This window comes from Scomber japonicus, chromosome 8 (assembly GCF_027409825.1).
Source record: "Scomber japonicus isolate fScoJap1 chromosome 8, fScoJap1.pri, whole genome shotgun sequence".
In the NCBI taxonomy this organism is placed as follows: Eukaryota; Metazoa; Chordata; class Actinopteri; order Scombriformes; family Scombridae; genus Scomber; species Scomber japonicus.
The window spans coordinates 3488074-3500979 of NC_070585.1; positions in this window are offsets into that span (position 1 = coordinate 3488074).

Sequence of the window (12906 nt, forward strand, 5' to 3'; positions counted from 1 at the left end):
AATGTGATGTAGGAGTCCATAGATGGTGTGACAGACGTGTATATTACTTTGAGTGTGCTCTTATTTTGGATTTCAGATGGTGAAGTTAGATTCATGAACTACTTAAAATCAGAATCCATGTTCTGCAAACGGAAGTCCTCATGCAATTGAAAGCATGTCTTTACAAGTTGATGCAGTTCATCCACTGTTTCTGGAATTCCAGAAGCCAGGTGCAATTTTCTTAAGTCAGATGCATCACCAAAGATGATCCGTAGAACAACTGGATCTGCCATTGTGGAACACCTTTACTCCTGATCTGAAAAAACAGAGAATTAGCACAAAAAATACATGAGCACCATATACTGTATTAAATGCAAATAAAAATAGTATTAGATTTTGCAGGAGCCAGGCATCCAAAACCCAAGTATTTAGTAGAGCCTAACTGAGACTTAATTTGAGGCCAAAGCCACACACAGTTGTTGCGATGATCCTTCAGATACCATATACCGGTGCATCTCAATGAATTGGAATATCTTGGAGAAGTTAATTTATGTCAGTAATTCAATTCAGCAAGTAAAACTAATACATTATATAGATTCATTACACACAGAATGAAACATTTCATGTCTTGATCAATCAATATCTCAAAAAATAATAATATTACAAAAGACCGATTAAAAAAAGCATTGTTAACATAGAAATGTTGGTCTTGTGAAAAGTCTGTCAATTTATATGAACTCAATACTTGGTCGAAAAAAAAATAGGGAAAAAACTCTACAAAAGGGAAGCTATGAGACAAACACCATCGCATGCTGTCTCATAGCTTCCCTTTTGTAGAGTTTTTTCCCTATTTTTTCTATTTTCATGGCTGACTGTCTAGCCTTTGGTGTTGTAACCATACACTGTAGATATCACATAAATAACACACACTGAATTCAAAACGGCGATTTTGACAAGTTTGTACCAGTAATTGGTCTTTTCTGTAAGCAATGAAGGTCTACACCTCTCCCCTCTCCTGCTGGCTGTCCGTGGGGAGCGTACCTATGTTCCCCGGGTCCTATGTTCCCCGATCGCGGCTAACTCCACTGTTAGCTCGGCGGCTAACTCGGCTGCTAATTCGGCTGCTAGCTCAGCGGCTAATTCGGCTGCTAACTCGGTTGCTAGCTCGGTGGCTAACTCAGCTAACTGGCTAACTGTAGACGGGATCATCCCTATGTTCCCCGGTCACATACAAAGCGGGGAACATAGGACCCGGGAACATAGGGATGATCCCCTGTCCGTGAGCGGGAGAGGGGAGAGGAGGTCTGCTAAAACAGGTTCATTTCTTGTGAGAGGTCACAAGATGTACACTTCTTCCAGAAAAGATGTGTGATTATAACCTCTTTTATGTACAGCCTATGATTATAATACTAGTCAGAGTAACCACAGACACTTACTCAACTTATTCTCCCTCCTGTATCTTAGCTAGCCAGCCCGCAATGTCCGACTTCACTTCACTGACGGTAAAACCCGCCCGGTTTCACGGTCCGTTAACAGCAAGCTCTATAAATACAACAAAACCAGCGATGGGTGTCTGCACACAATAATATCTCGCAGCAGCGTCAACAGAAGATGTCCGACTCCGAGAAGAAGGAAGCAAGGAAGACCGGGAAAAAACAGACGGTGGGAGCGTGTTGCCTCGCACATGCGCAATAAGCGGTCCCAATTCAAATGAAACTCATTGTTTTTGAGTTTGTGAATGTCGAGGTGATACTATTATGTTATCTCAATTAAATGTAGATGTGTAAGTTTTAATAGATTTGTTTTGAGTAAATCAAACAAAAATAAAATGTGTCACATCTAAGAAGGGCTTGAATCAGTTTTTTGAGTGTAAGTGCCAATGGATTGGCACACTCAAAATGTATTCAAGTGGCCCCCCAAAATGACTCAGGTTCCCCATTTTGACCCAAGGGCCCAAAATTTGCTCAAGTGGCCCTAGACAGGCCCTTGGGTCAAAATGAGGCGCCTGAGTCATTTTGGGGCCCCTGGGGGCCTGTCTGGGGTACTATAGTACATTTTGGGTCCTTGGGTTAAAATGAGGCGTCTGAGTCATTTTGGGGCCCTGGGGGCCAGGGGCCTGTCTAGGCCCCAAAATGACTCAGGCGCCTCATTTTAACCCAAGGACCGAAAATTTGCTCTAGTGGCCACAGACATGCCCCCAGGGGCCCCAAAATGACTCAGGCGCCTCATGTTAACCCAAGGACCCAAAATTCACTGTAGTGGCCGAACGGTAGTAGACGGACTGACGGAAAGAATGAAAGAAGGAAGAAAGGAAGGACGGAGAGAATGAAGGAAGAATAGAAGGAAGGAAGGAAAGAAGGAATGAAAAGAAGACAGGAAGGAAGGAAGGACGGACGGACAGAATGAAGGAAGGATGGAAGGAAGGAAGAAAGGAAAGAAGGAAGAAAGAAAGGAAGGAAGAAAGGAAAGAAGGAAGAAAGAAAGGAAGGCAGGAAGGAAGGAAGAAAGGAAGGATGGACAGATTGAAGGAAGGTTGGAAGAAAGGGAGGAAGGACAGAAAGAAGGAAAGTCAAAAGGAAGGAAGGAACGAAGGAAGGATAGAATGAAGGAAGGATGGAAGGAAGGAATGAAAAGAAGACAGGAAGGAAGGAAGGACGGACGGACGGAGAGAATGAAGGAAGGAAGAAAGGAAGGACGGACAGAATGAAGGAAGGATAGCAGGAAGGAAGGAAGGAATGAAAAGAAGACAGGAAGGAAGGAAGGAAGGACGGACGGACAGAATGAAGGAAGGAAGAAAGGAAGGAAGGAAGATTGGGAGAAAGGGAGGAAGGACAGAAGGAAGGAAAGTCAGAAGGAAGAAAGAGGAAGGAAGGAAGGAAGGTTGGAAGAAAGGGAGGAAGGACAGAAGGAAGGAAAGTCAGAAGGAAGAAAGAAAAGAAAGAAGGAAGAAAGAAAAGAAGGAAGGAAGAAAGGAAGGACGGACAGAAGGAAGGAAGGAAAGAAGGAAGGACGGACAGAAGGAAGGAAGGAAGGAAGGATAGAACGAAGGAAGGAAGGAAGGAAGGAAGCAAGGAAGGACAGACAGAAGGGAGGAAGGAAGGAAGTAATGATGGAAGGAAGGAAGGAAGGATAGAATGAAGGATGGAAGGAAGGAAGGAAGGAAGAAAGAAAGGATGAAGGAAGGAAGGATAGAATGAAGGAAGGAAGGAAGGTTGGATGAAAGGGAGGAAGGATAGAATGAAGGATGGAAGGAAGGAAGGAAGCAAGGAAGGACAGACAGAAGGGAGGAAGGAAGGAAGTAATGATGGAAGGAAGGAAGGAAGGATAGAATGAAGGATGGAAGGAAGGAAGAAAGAAAGGATGAAGGAAGGAAGGAAGGAAGGATAGAATGAAGGAAGGAAGGACGGACAGAATGAAGGAAGGATGGATGAAAGGAAAGGAGGAAGGACAGAAGGAAGGTAAGTCAGAAGGAAGAAAGGGAGGCAGGAAGGAGGGAAGGAAGAAAGAAAGGAAGGGAGGAAGGAAGGAAGATAGGTAGTAGGGAAGACAGGGAGGAAAGATGTATGGAGAGAAGGAAAGAAGGAAGGAAAAGAACAAAGGAAGGAAAGTGGGCTGGAGCAGACTCCTCAGCGGGCTGGTTCTGGCCCACGGGCTGCATGTTTGCCACCCCTGATTTATAGTCATGGGTTTGGTTAGGGTTAGGGTTAGGGTTGGGGGAATTAGGGTTAGGGTTACGAGGGTTAGGGTTAAGGTTACGAGGGTTAGGGTTAGTAGAGTTAGGGTTAGGGTTACGAGGGTTAGGGTTAGTAGGGTTAGGGTTGGGGGAATTAGGGTTAGGGTTACGAGGGTTAGGGTTAAGGTTACGAGGGTTAGGGTTAGTAGAGTTAGGGTTAGGGTTACGAGGGTTAGGGTTGGGGGAATTAGGGTTAGGGTTACGAGGGTTAGGGTTAGTAGAGTTAGTGTTAGGGTTACGAGGGTTAGGGTTAGTAGGGTTAGGGTTGGGGAAATTAGGGTTAGGGTTGGGGGAAGTAGGGTTAGGGTTACGAGGGTTAGGGTTGGGGGAATTAGGGTTAGGGTTACGAGGGTTAGGGTTAAGGTTACGAGGGTTAGGGTTAGTAGAGTTAGGGTTAGGGTTACGAGGGTTAGGGTTACGAGGGTTAGGGTTAGTGGAGTTAGGGTTAGGGTTACGAGGGTTAAGGTTACGAGGGTTAGGGTTAGTAGAGTTAGGGTTAGGGTTACGAGGGTTAGGGTTAGTAGGGTTAGGGTTACGAGGGTTAGGGTTACGAGGGTTAGGGTTGGGGGAATTAGGGTTAGGGTTACGAGGGTTAGGGTTAGTAGAGTTAGGGTTGGGGGAATTAGGGTTAGGGTTACGAGGGTTAGGGTTAAGGTTACGAGGGTTAGGGTTAGTAGAGTTAGGGTTAGGATTGGGGGAATTAGGGTTGGGGGAATTAGGGTTAGGGTTAGTAGAGTTAGGGTTAGGGTTGGGGGAATTAGGGTTAGGGTTACCAGGGTTAAGGTTACAAGGGTTAGGGTTAGGAGGGTCAGATTCCCCTGTTCTTTCCAAGAACCCAAAATGTACTCTAATGGCCCCAGACAGGCCCAAAGTGACTCAGGTGCCTCATTTTAACCCACGGACCCAAAATTTATTCTAGTGGCCGCAGACAGGCCCCCAGGGGCCCCAAAATGACTCAGGTTTCACATTTTGACCCAAGGGACCAAAATGTATTTGAGTGGCTGCAGACAGGCCTCCAGGGGCCCCACAATTACACAGGCGCCTCATTTTGACCCAAGGACCCAAAATGTACTCTAGTGGCCCCAGACAGGCCCCCAGGAGCCCCAAAATGACTCAGGCGCCTCATTTTGACCCAAGGACCCAAAATGTATTTGAGTGGCCCCAGACAGGCCTCCAGGGGGCCCAACATGACTCAGGCGCCTCATTTTGACCCAAGGACCCAAAATGTACTCTAGTGGCCCCAGACAGGTCCCCAGGGGCCCCAAAATGACTCAGGTTTCCCATTTTTACCCAAAGACCCAAAATTCACTGTAGTGGCCCCAGACAGGCCCCCAGGGGCCCCAAAATTACTGAGGTTTCCCAATTTGACCCAAGGGCCCAAAATGTATTTGAGTGGCCGCAGACAGGTCCCCAGGGGCCCCAAAATGACTCAGGCTCCTCATTTTGACCCAAGGACCCAAAATGTACTCTAGTGGCCCCAGACAGGCCCCCAGGAGCCCCAAAATGACTCAGGCGCCTCATTTTGACCCAAGGACCCAAAATGTATTTGAGTGGCCCCAGACAGGCCTCCAGGGGGCCCAACATGACTCAGGCGCCTCATTTTGACCCAAGGACCCAAAATGTACTCTAGTGGCCCCAGACAGGTCCCCAGGGGCCCCAAAATGACTCAGGTTTCCCATTTTTACCCAAAGACCCAAAATTCACTGTAGTGGCCCCAGACAGGTCCCCAGGGGCCCCAAAATGACTCAGGCTCCTCATTTTGACCCAAGGACCCAAAATGTATTCTAGTGGCCCTAGACAGGCCCCCAGGGGCCCCAAAATTACTGAGGTTTCCCAATTTGACCCAAGGACCCAAAATGTACTCTAGTGGCCCTAGACAGGCCCCCAAAGGCCCCAAAATGACTCAGGTTTCCCATTTTGACCCAAAGACCCAAAATGTACTCTAGTGGCCCCAGACAGGCCCCCAGGAGCCCCAAAATGACTCAGGCGCCTCATTTTGACCCAAGGACCCAAAATGTATTTGAGTGGCCCCAGACAGGCCTCCAGGGGGCCCAACATGACTCAGGCGCCTCATTTTGACCCAAGGACCCAAAATGTACTCTAGTGGCCCCAGACAGGTCCCCAGGGGCCCCAAAATGACTCAGGCTCCTCATTTTGACCCAAGGACCCAAAATGTACTCTAGTGGCCCCAGACAGGCCCCCAGGAGCCCCAAAATGACTCAGGCGCCTCATTTTGACCCAAGGACCCAAAATGTATTTGAGTGGCCCCAGACAGGCCTCCAGGGGCCCCAAAATGACTCAGGCGCCTCATTTTAACCCAAGGACCCAAAATGTATTCTAGTGGCCCTAGACAGGCCCCTAGGGGCCCCAAAATTACTGAGGTTTCCCAATTTGACCCAAGGACCCAAAATGTACTCTAGTGGCCCTAGACAGGCCCCTAGGGGCCCCAAAATTACTGAGGTTTCCCAATTTGACCCAAGGACCCAAAATGTACTCTAGTGGCCCTAGACAGGCCCCCAGAGGCCCCAAAATGACTCAGGTTTCCCATTTTGACCCAAAGACCCAAAATTTGCTCTAATGGCCCCAGACAGGTCCCCAGGGGCCCCAAAATGACTCAGGCGCCTCATTTTGACCCAAGGACCCAAAATGTACTCTAGTGGCCCCAGACAGGCCCCCAGGGGCTCCAAAATGACTCAGGTTTCCCATTTTGACCCAAACACCCAAAATTTGCTCTAATGGCCCCAGACAGGTCCCCAGGGGCCCCAAAATGACTCAGGCGCCTCATTTTAACCCAAGGACCCAAAATGTACTCTAGTGGCCCTAGACAGGTCCCCAGGGGGCCCAAAATCACTCAGGCTCCTCATTTTGACCCAAGGACCCAAAATGTACTCTAGTGGCCCCAGACAGGCCCCCAGGGGCCCCAAAATGACTCAGGTTTCCCATTTTGACCCAAACACCCAAAATTTGCTCTAATGGCCCCAGACAGGTCCCCAGGGGCCCCAAAATGACTCAGGCGCCTCATTTTAACCCAAGGACCCAAAATGTACTCTAGTGGCCCTAGACAGGCCCCCAGGGCCCCCAAAATTGCTGAGGTTTCCCAATTTGACCCAAGGACCCAAAATATACTCTAGTGGCCCCAGACAGGCCCCCAGGGGCCCCAAAATGACTCAGGCGCCTCATTTTGACCCAAGCACCCAAAATTCACTCTAGTAGCCCCAGACAGGCCCCCAGGGGCCCCAAAATGACTCAGGCGCCTCATTTTAACCCAAGGACCCAAAATGTACTCTAGTGGCCCTAGACAGGCCCCCAGGGCCCCCAAAATTGCTGAGGTTTCCCAATTTGACCCAAGGACCCAAAATATACTCTAGTGGCCCCAGACAGGCCCCCAGGGGCCCCAAAATGACTCAGGCGCCTCATTTTGACCCAAGCACCCAAAATTCACTCTAGTAGCCCCAGACAGGCCCCCAGGGGCCCCAAAATGACTCAGGCGCCTCATTTTGACCCAAGTACCCAAAATGTACTCTAGTGCCCCCAGACAGGCCCCCAGGGGCCCCAAAATGAGTCAGGCGCCTCATTTTGACCCAAGGACCCAAAATGTACTCTAGTGGCCCTAGACAGGCCCCCAGGGGCCCCAAAATGACTCAGGCTCCTCATTTTGACCCAAGGACCCAAAATGTACTCTAGTGGCCCCAGACAGGCCCCCAGGAGCCCCAAAATGACTCAGGCGCCTCATTTTGACCCAAGGACCCAAAATGTATTTGAGTGGCCCCAGACAGGCCTCCAGGGGCCCCAAAATGACTCAGGCGCCTCATTTTAACCCAAGGACCCAAAATGTATTCTAGTGGCCCTAGACAGGCCCCCAGGGGCCCCAAAATTACTGAGGTTTCCCAATTTGACCCAAGGACCCAAAATGTACTCTAGTGGCCCTAGACAGGCCCCCAAAGGCCCCAAAATGACTCAGGTTTCCCATTTTGACCCAAAGACCCAAAATGTACTCTAGTGGCCCCAGACAGGCCCCCAGGAGCCCCAAAATGACTCAGGCGCCTCATTTTGACCCAAGGACCCAAAATGTATTTGAGTGGCCACAGACAGGCCTCCAGGGGGCCCAACATGACTCAGGCGCCTCATTTTGACCCAAGGACCCAAAATGTACTCTAGTGGCCCCAGACAGGTCCCCAGGGGCCCCAAAATGACTCAGGCTCCTCATTTTGACCCAAGGACCCAAAATGTACTCTAGTGGCCCCAGACAGGCCCCCAGGAGCCCCAAAATGACTCAGGCGCCTCATTTTGACCCAAGGACCCAAAATGTATTTGAGTGGCCCCAGACAGGCCTCCAGGGGCCCCAAAATGACTCAGGCGCCTCATTTTAACCCAAGGACCCAAAATGTATTCTAGTGGCCCTAGACAGGCCCCTAGGGGCCCCAAAATTACTGAGGTTTCCCAATTTGACCCAAGGACCCAAAATGTACTCTAGTGGCCCTAGACAGGCCCCCAGAGGCCCCAAAATGACTCAGGTTTCGCATTTTGACCCAAAGACCCAAAATTTTCTCTAATGGCCCCAGACAGGTCCCCAGGGGCCCCAAAATGACTCAGGCGCCTCATTTTGACCCAAGGACCCAAAATGTACTCTAGTGGCCCCAGACAGGCCCCCAGGGGCTCCAAAATGACTCAGGTTTCCCATTTTGACCCAAACACCCAAAATTTGCTCTAATGGCCCCAGACAGGTCCCCAGGGGCCCTAAAATGACTCAGGCGCCTCATTTTAACCCAAGGACCCAAAATGTACTCTAGTGGCCCTAGACAGGTCCCCAGGGGCCCCAAAATCACTCAGGCTCCTCATTTTGACCCAAGGACCCAAAATGTACTCTAGTGGCCCCAGACAGGCCCCCAGGGGCCCCAAAATGACTCAGGTTTCCCATTTTGACCCAAACACCCAAAATTTGCTCTAATGGCCCCAGACAGGTCCCCAGGGGCCCCAAAATGACTCAGGCGCCTCATTTTAACCCAAGGACCCAAAATGTACTCTAGTGGCCCTAGACAGGCCCCCAGGGCCCCCAAAATTGCTGAGGTTTCCCAATTTGACCCAAGGACCCAAAATATACTCTAGTGGCCCCAGACAGGCCCCCAGGGGCCCCAAAATGACTCAGGCGCCTCATTTTGACCCAAGCACCCAAAATTCACTCTAGTAGCCCCAGACAGGCCCCCAGGGGCCCCAAAATGACTCAGGCGCCTCATTTTAACCCAAGGACCCAAAATGTACTCTAGTGGCCCTAGACAGGCCCCCAGGGCCCCCAAAATTGCTGAGGTTTCCCAATTTGACCCAAGGACCCAAAATATACTCTAGTGGCCCCAGACAGGCCCCCAGGGGCCCCAAAATGACTCAGGCGCCTCATTTTGACCCAAGCACCCAAAATTCACTCTAGTAGCCCCAGACAGGCCCCCAGGGGCCCCAAAATGACTCAGGCGGCTCATTTTGACCCAAGGACCCAAAATGTACTCTAGTGCCCCCAGACAGGCCCCCAGGGGCCCCAAAATGAGTCAGGTGCCTCATTTTGACCCAAGGACCCAAAATGTACTCTAGTGGCCCTAGACAGGCCCCCAGGGGCCCCAAAATGACTCAGGCGCCTCATTTTGACCCAAGGACCCAAAATGTACTCTAGTGGCCCTAGACAGGCCCCCAGGGGCCCCAAAATGACTCAGGCGCCTCATTTTGACCCAAAGACCCAAAATGTACTCTAGTGGCCCTAGACAGGCCCCCAGGGGCCCCAAAATGACTCAGGCGCCTCATTTTGACCCAAAGACCCAAAATGTGCTCTAGTGGCCCCAGACAGGCCCCCCAGGGGCCCCAAAATGACTCAGGTGCCTCATTTTCACCCAAGGGCCCAACATATATTTGAGTGGCCCCAGAGAGGCCCCCAGGGGCCCCAAAATTACTGAGATTTCCCATTTTGACCCAAGGACCCAAAATGTACTCTAGTGGCCCTAGACAGGCCCCCAGGCGCCCTAAAATGACTCAGGTTTCCCATTTTGACCCAAGGACCCAAAATTTGCTCTAATGGCCCCAGACAGGTCCCCAGGGGCCCCGAAATGACTCAGGCGCCTCATTTTGACCCAAGGACCCAACATTTACTCCAGTGGCACCAGACAGGCCCCCAGCGGCCCCAAAATGACTCAGGTTTCTCATTTTGACCCAATGACCCAAATTGTACTCTAGTGGCCCCAGACAGGTCCCTGGGCCCCAAAATGACTCAGGTTCCCCATTTTGACCCAAGGACCCAAAATTTACTCAAGTGGCCCCAGACAGGCCCCCGGCCACCAGGGGCCCAGAAATGACTCTCAAAATGACAGCAGGGGCGCCGTGAGTCCTTTTGGGGCGCTTTGAGTCATTTCGGGAAATCTTATAGTCATGGGTTAGGTTTAGGTTGTGGGGTTAGTGTTAGTAGGTTTGTATCGGTTGCTTCTCATTATTATAAATTAGGTTCCGGTGCACAGGCCTTGGGACGTGCAGCATTCCCCCCGCCTCCCTGGAAATAAAATTTAATAAACAAGTTCTGTTTTTTTTTTTTTTTGTTAAATCTGTTTTCAATAAAGGTTTTTCAATTAAATAATAATGGAAACCTGAAATCAACCAAAAACAATCCATTATAACCCGTGCATATGGCTTATTTGTTGTGTATATTGTACATTTGACCAGACACAGATGGAGCTCAGGACAAACAAGATAAAATGCAATTAGATTTTTGTGAAGTGATATTCTGTACAGTTTGTAATTGACCTTTAAATGAACACAGATGTAAGAATGACACATTTGATTTTTAGTCTTTTATTCTTATTAATTACATTTTAAGTAATGATGTGTAGAGGTTGGTCTGTAGGCTGGAATGTGCAAAAAAAAGAAGAGGTTATGGTTAGTGGGAGGAAAGATTATTCATAAAAAAACAGGAGGAAAGTCTGTGAGTTCTCTTGCTCCAGATGCTCTCCACCCTCCACATAGGGTTAGGGAATGGGGGTATTAGCCATGATTAGACACTTGAGAATCAGACAATTTTGAGATAACTTTTGATAGGAAGGTCGGATCAAAATTTAGGGTTAGGGTGTTAGGGTTAGGGTTAGGGGGGTTAGAGTTAGGATCAGGGCTGGATTGGGACCAAAAAATGGCCCTGGCCCTAGAGATGTCTTTTCAGTGTTTACCACTAGAACCGTCAACATTCCAATACACCTAGAACATTAAAAATAACTTAAACTTTAGAAAATAAATTTTGGATAATAATGTGTTGTTTTAGTAACGCTACTGGGAATAAAGAAACGGAGTGCTCACTATTTACAATTTGTTTGTTTAATTACAAAATAAATAAAACAAAATATAAATATATACTGTACATTGAGGCGAAAAAAACCTAAACTGAACTTGGCTTTCAATTTTCATTCTCACTTATAAATATTGAAACAACAGACAGCAAACTTGAACACCAAAGCTGCCACACTGAAATTATGAATGAAAACTGCAACAATCAGCACACACGCTGCAGACTTTGATGGACCGTCAATGACGGTGCACTGTCCACACACTGCACGTTGGCACTTCTGTCTGTCTGTCTATCTGTTTATCTGTCGGTTATGCTATCTATCACATCTAGCTCTACAGTAGCCGTCAAATTGCATCTGAACAATAGGCGTTGCTAAGCAACCGGACTTTGTGGAAATGTTGAGCATGGCATTATACAGCGGTTTTATGAGGGGTAAAAATGAACCCCTCGGCGGTTGGAGGTACAAATGATCATATTTTTTTTCTTTTTATCCCACACCCCCCATAATTAACTAGATGATTAATAAACCCATTTTAGGAAAACTCATGAACTGAAAGATGTAGGGGTTTTAATTTAACAGAGTTACATGCATTTGAAAACGCTAGGGGGGTAAAAATGACCCCTTGGCAGTTCTAGTGTTAAGGGGTTGAGGTTCACCTTTGGGTGAAATTGACACTATTAAAAACTCCCCTCACTCTTGCCACACAAATAAGTGTTACATTCCAGTTATAGTGTCCCATGATTAAACTGGCATCCTGGTGAGAGAAATCTATTCTGAAGGAGCACTGAAAGTCTTCACATTTAAGGAATATTTTGTTCTTTGCAACTTGGATCTAATTTCTGTACTTTTATCCCATTATTTCCAAAGAATGTACTCATCATCATCAGTTGCACATCTGGGAACACTGTGACATCTGTACAAAATGTCCAATGAGCCTACTAGAAACAATCACAACGGGTTAGTTAAAATCCAGACTATTAAACACAATGTATTTAGAGGTAAAATTAAATCTGAGCACACCTGAAATGTTGATAATGTGGGAAGTGGGACTGCTTGGGTAATCATTTTACAACCTCAGGGTGTGGTGATGGTCTTTTAAAGTCTGTGTAAAGTAAGAATAAATATGTGTTCTGAGTTTGACATACCACAGAAAAGTGTGTTGTTAACCACCCTGCCAAATTTGAATGATTAAAAAAATCACCAAATATATGAAATTAGGCTTCAAAGTTGTGTAAAACTCAGCCTCTTTCTCTGCTCCCAAACACTGTGGGAGTGCCCGCCGAGTTCACTGAAACCCCGCCCCCTACCAAGTGTCACCTGTCAATCAAAGTCACCACCTCTACCAGAAACATGGACGCTACGTCTGAGAGCTTTCTGCTGCAAGCTCAGCGGCTAGCTCGGAGGCTAACTCAGTTAACTGGCTAACTGTAGACTGTAGTAGTAGTAGTGTGTGCTGAATGTATTTATACCTCTACAGCAGCAGGGGTGGGTTTATGCTAATCAATTCAAATCTAAATGGTTGAAATGCTTTTTAAACTTTTTTTAGAAATACATTTATGACCTATTTAATGTGTTTAGAATAAAATGTCTGAATTCACTTTACACAGTCTCTAAATGAATAACTGCTCCTTGTACCATGTTTCTGGGTTTCAAGTACTGTCACTATCACTAAATGCTAAAAAATACTAAAGAAATAATGAAAAAGATGTAAGGATGAACTTCACAAATAGAACTAATTGACTAATAAATTAGAACATATATAGAGTTCTGTGCAAAGGTTGAAGGCACTAAAATTAAAGTGAGGATGATTTCAAACATAGTGCCATGACTTGTTTATTAACAACTTTGCACAAAGTTCAGTAGAAAAAGGAAAAATTAATAAATCGA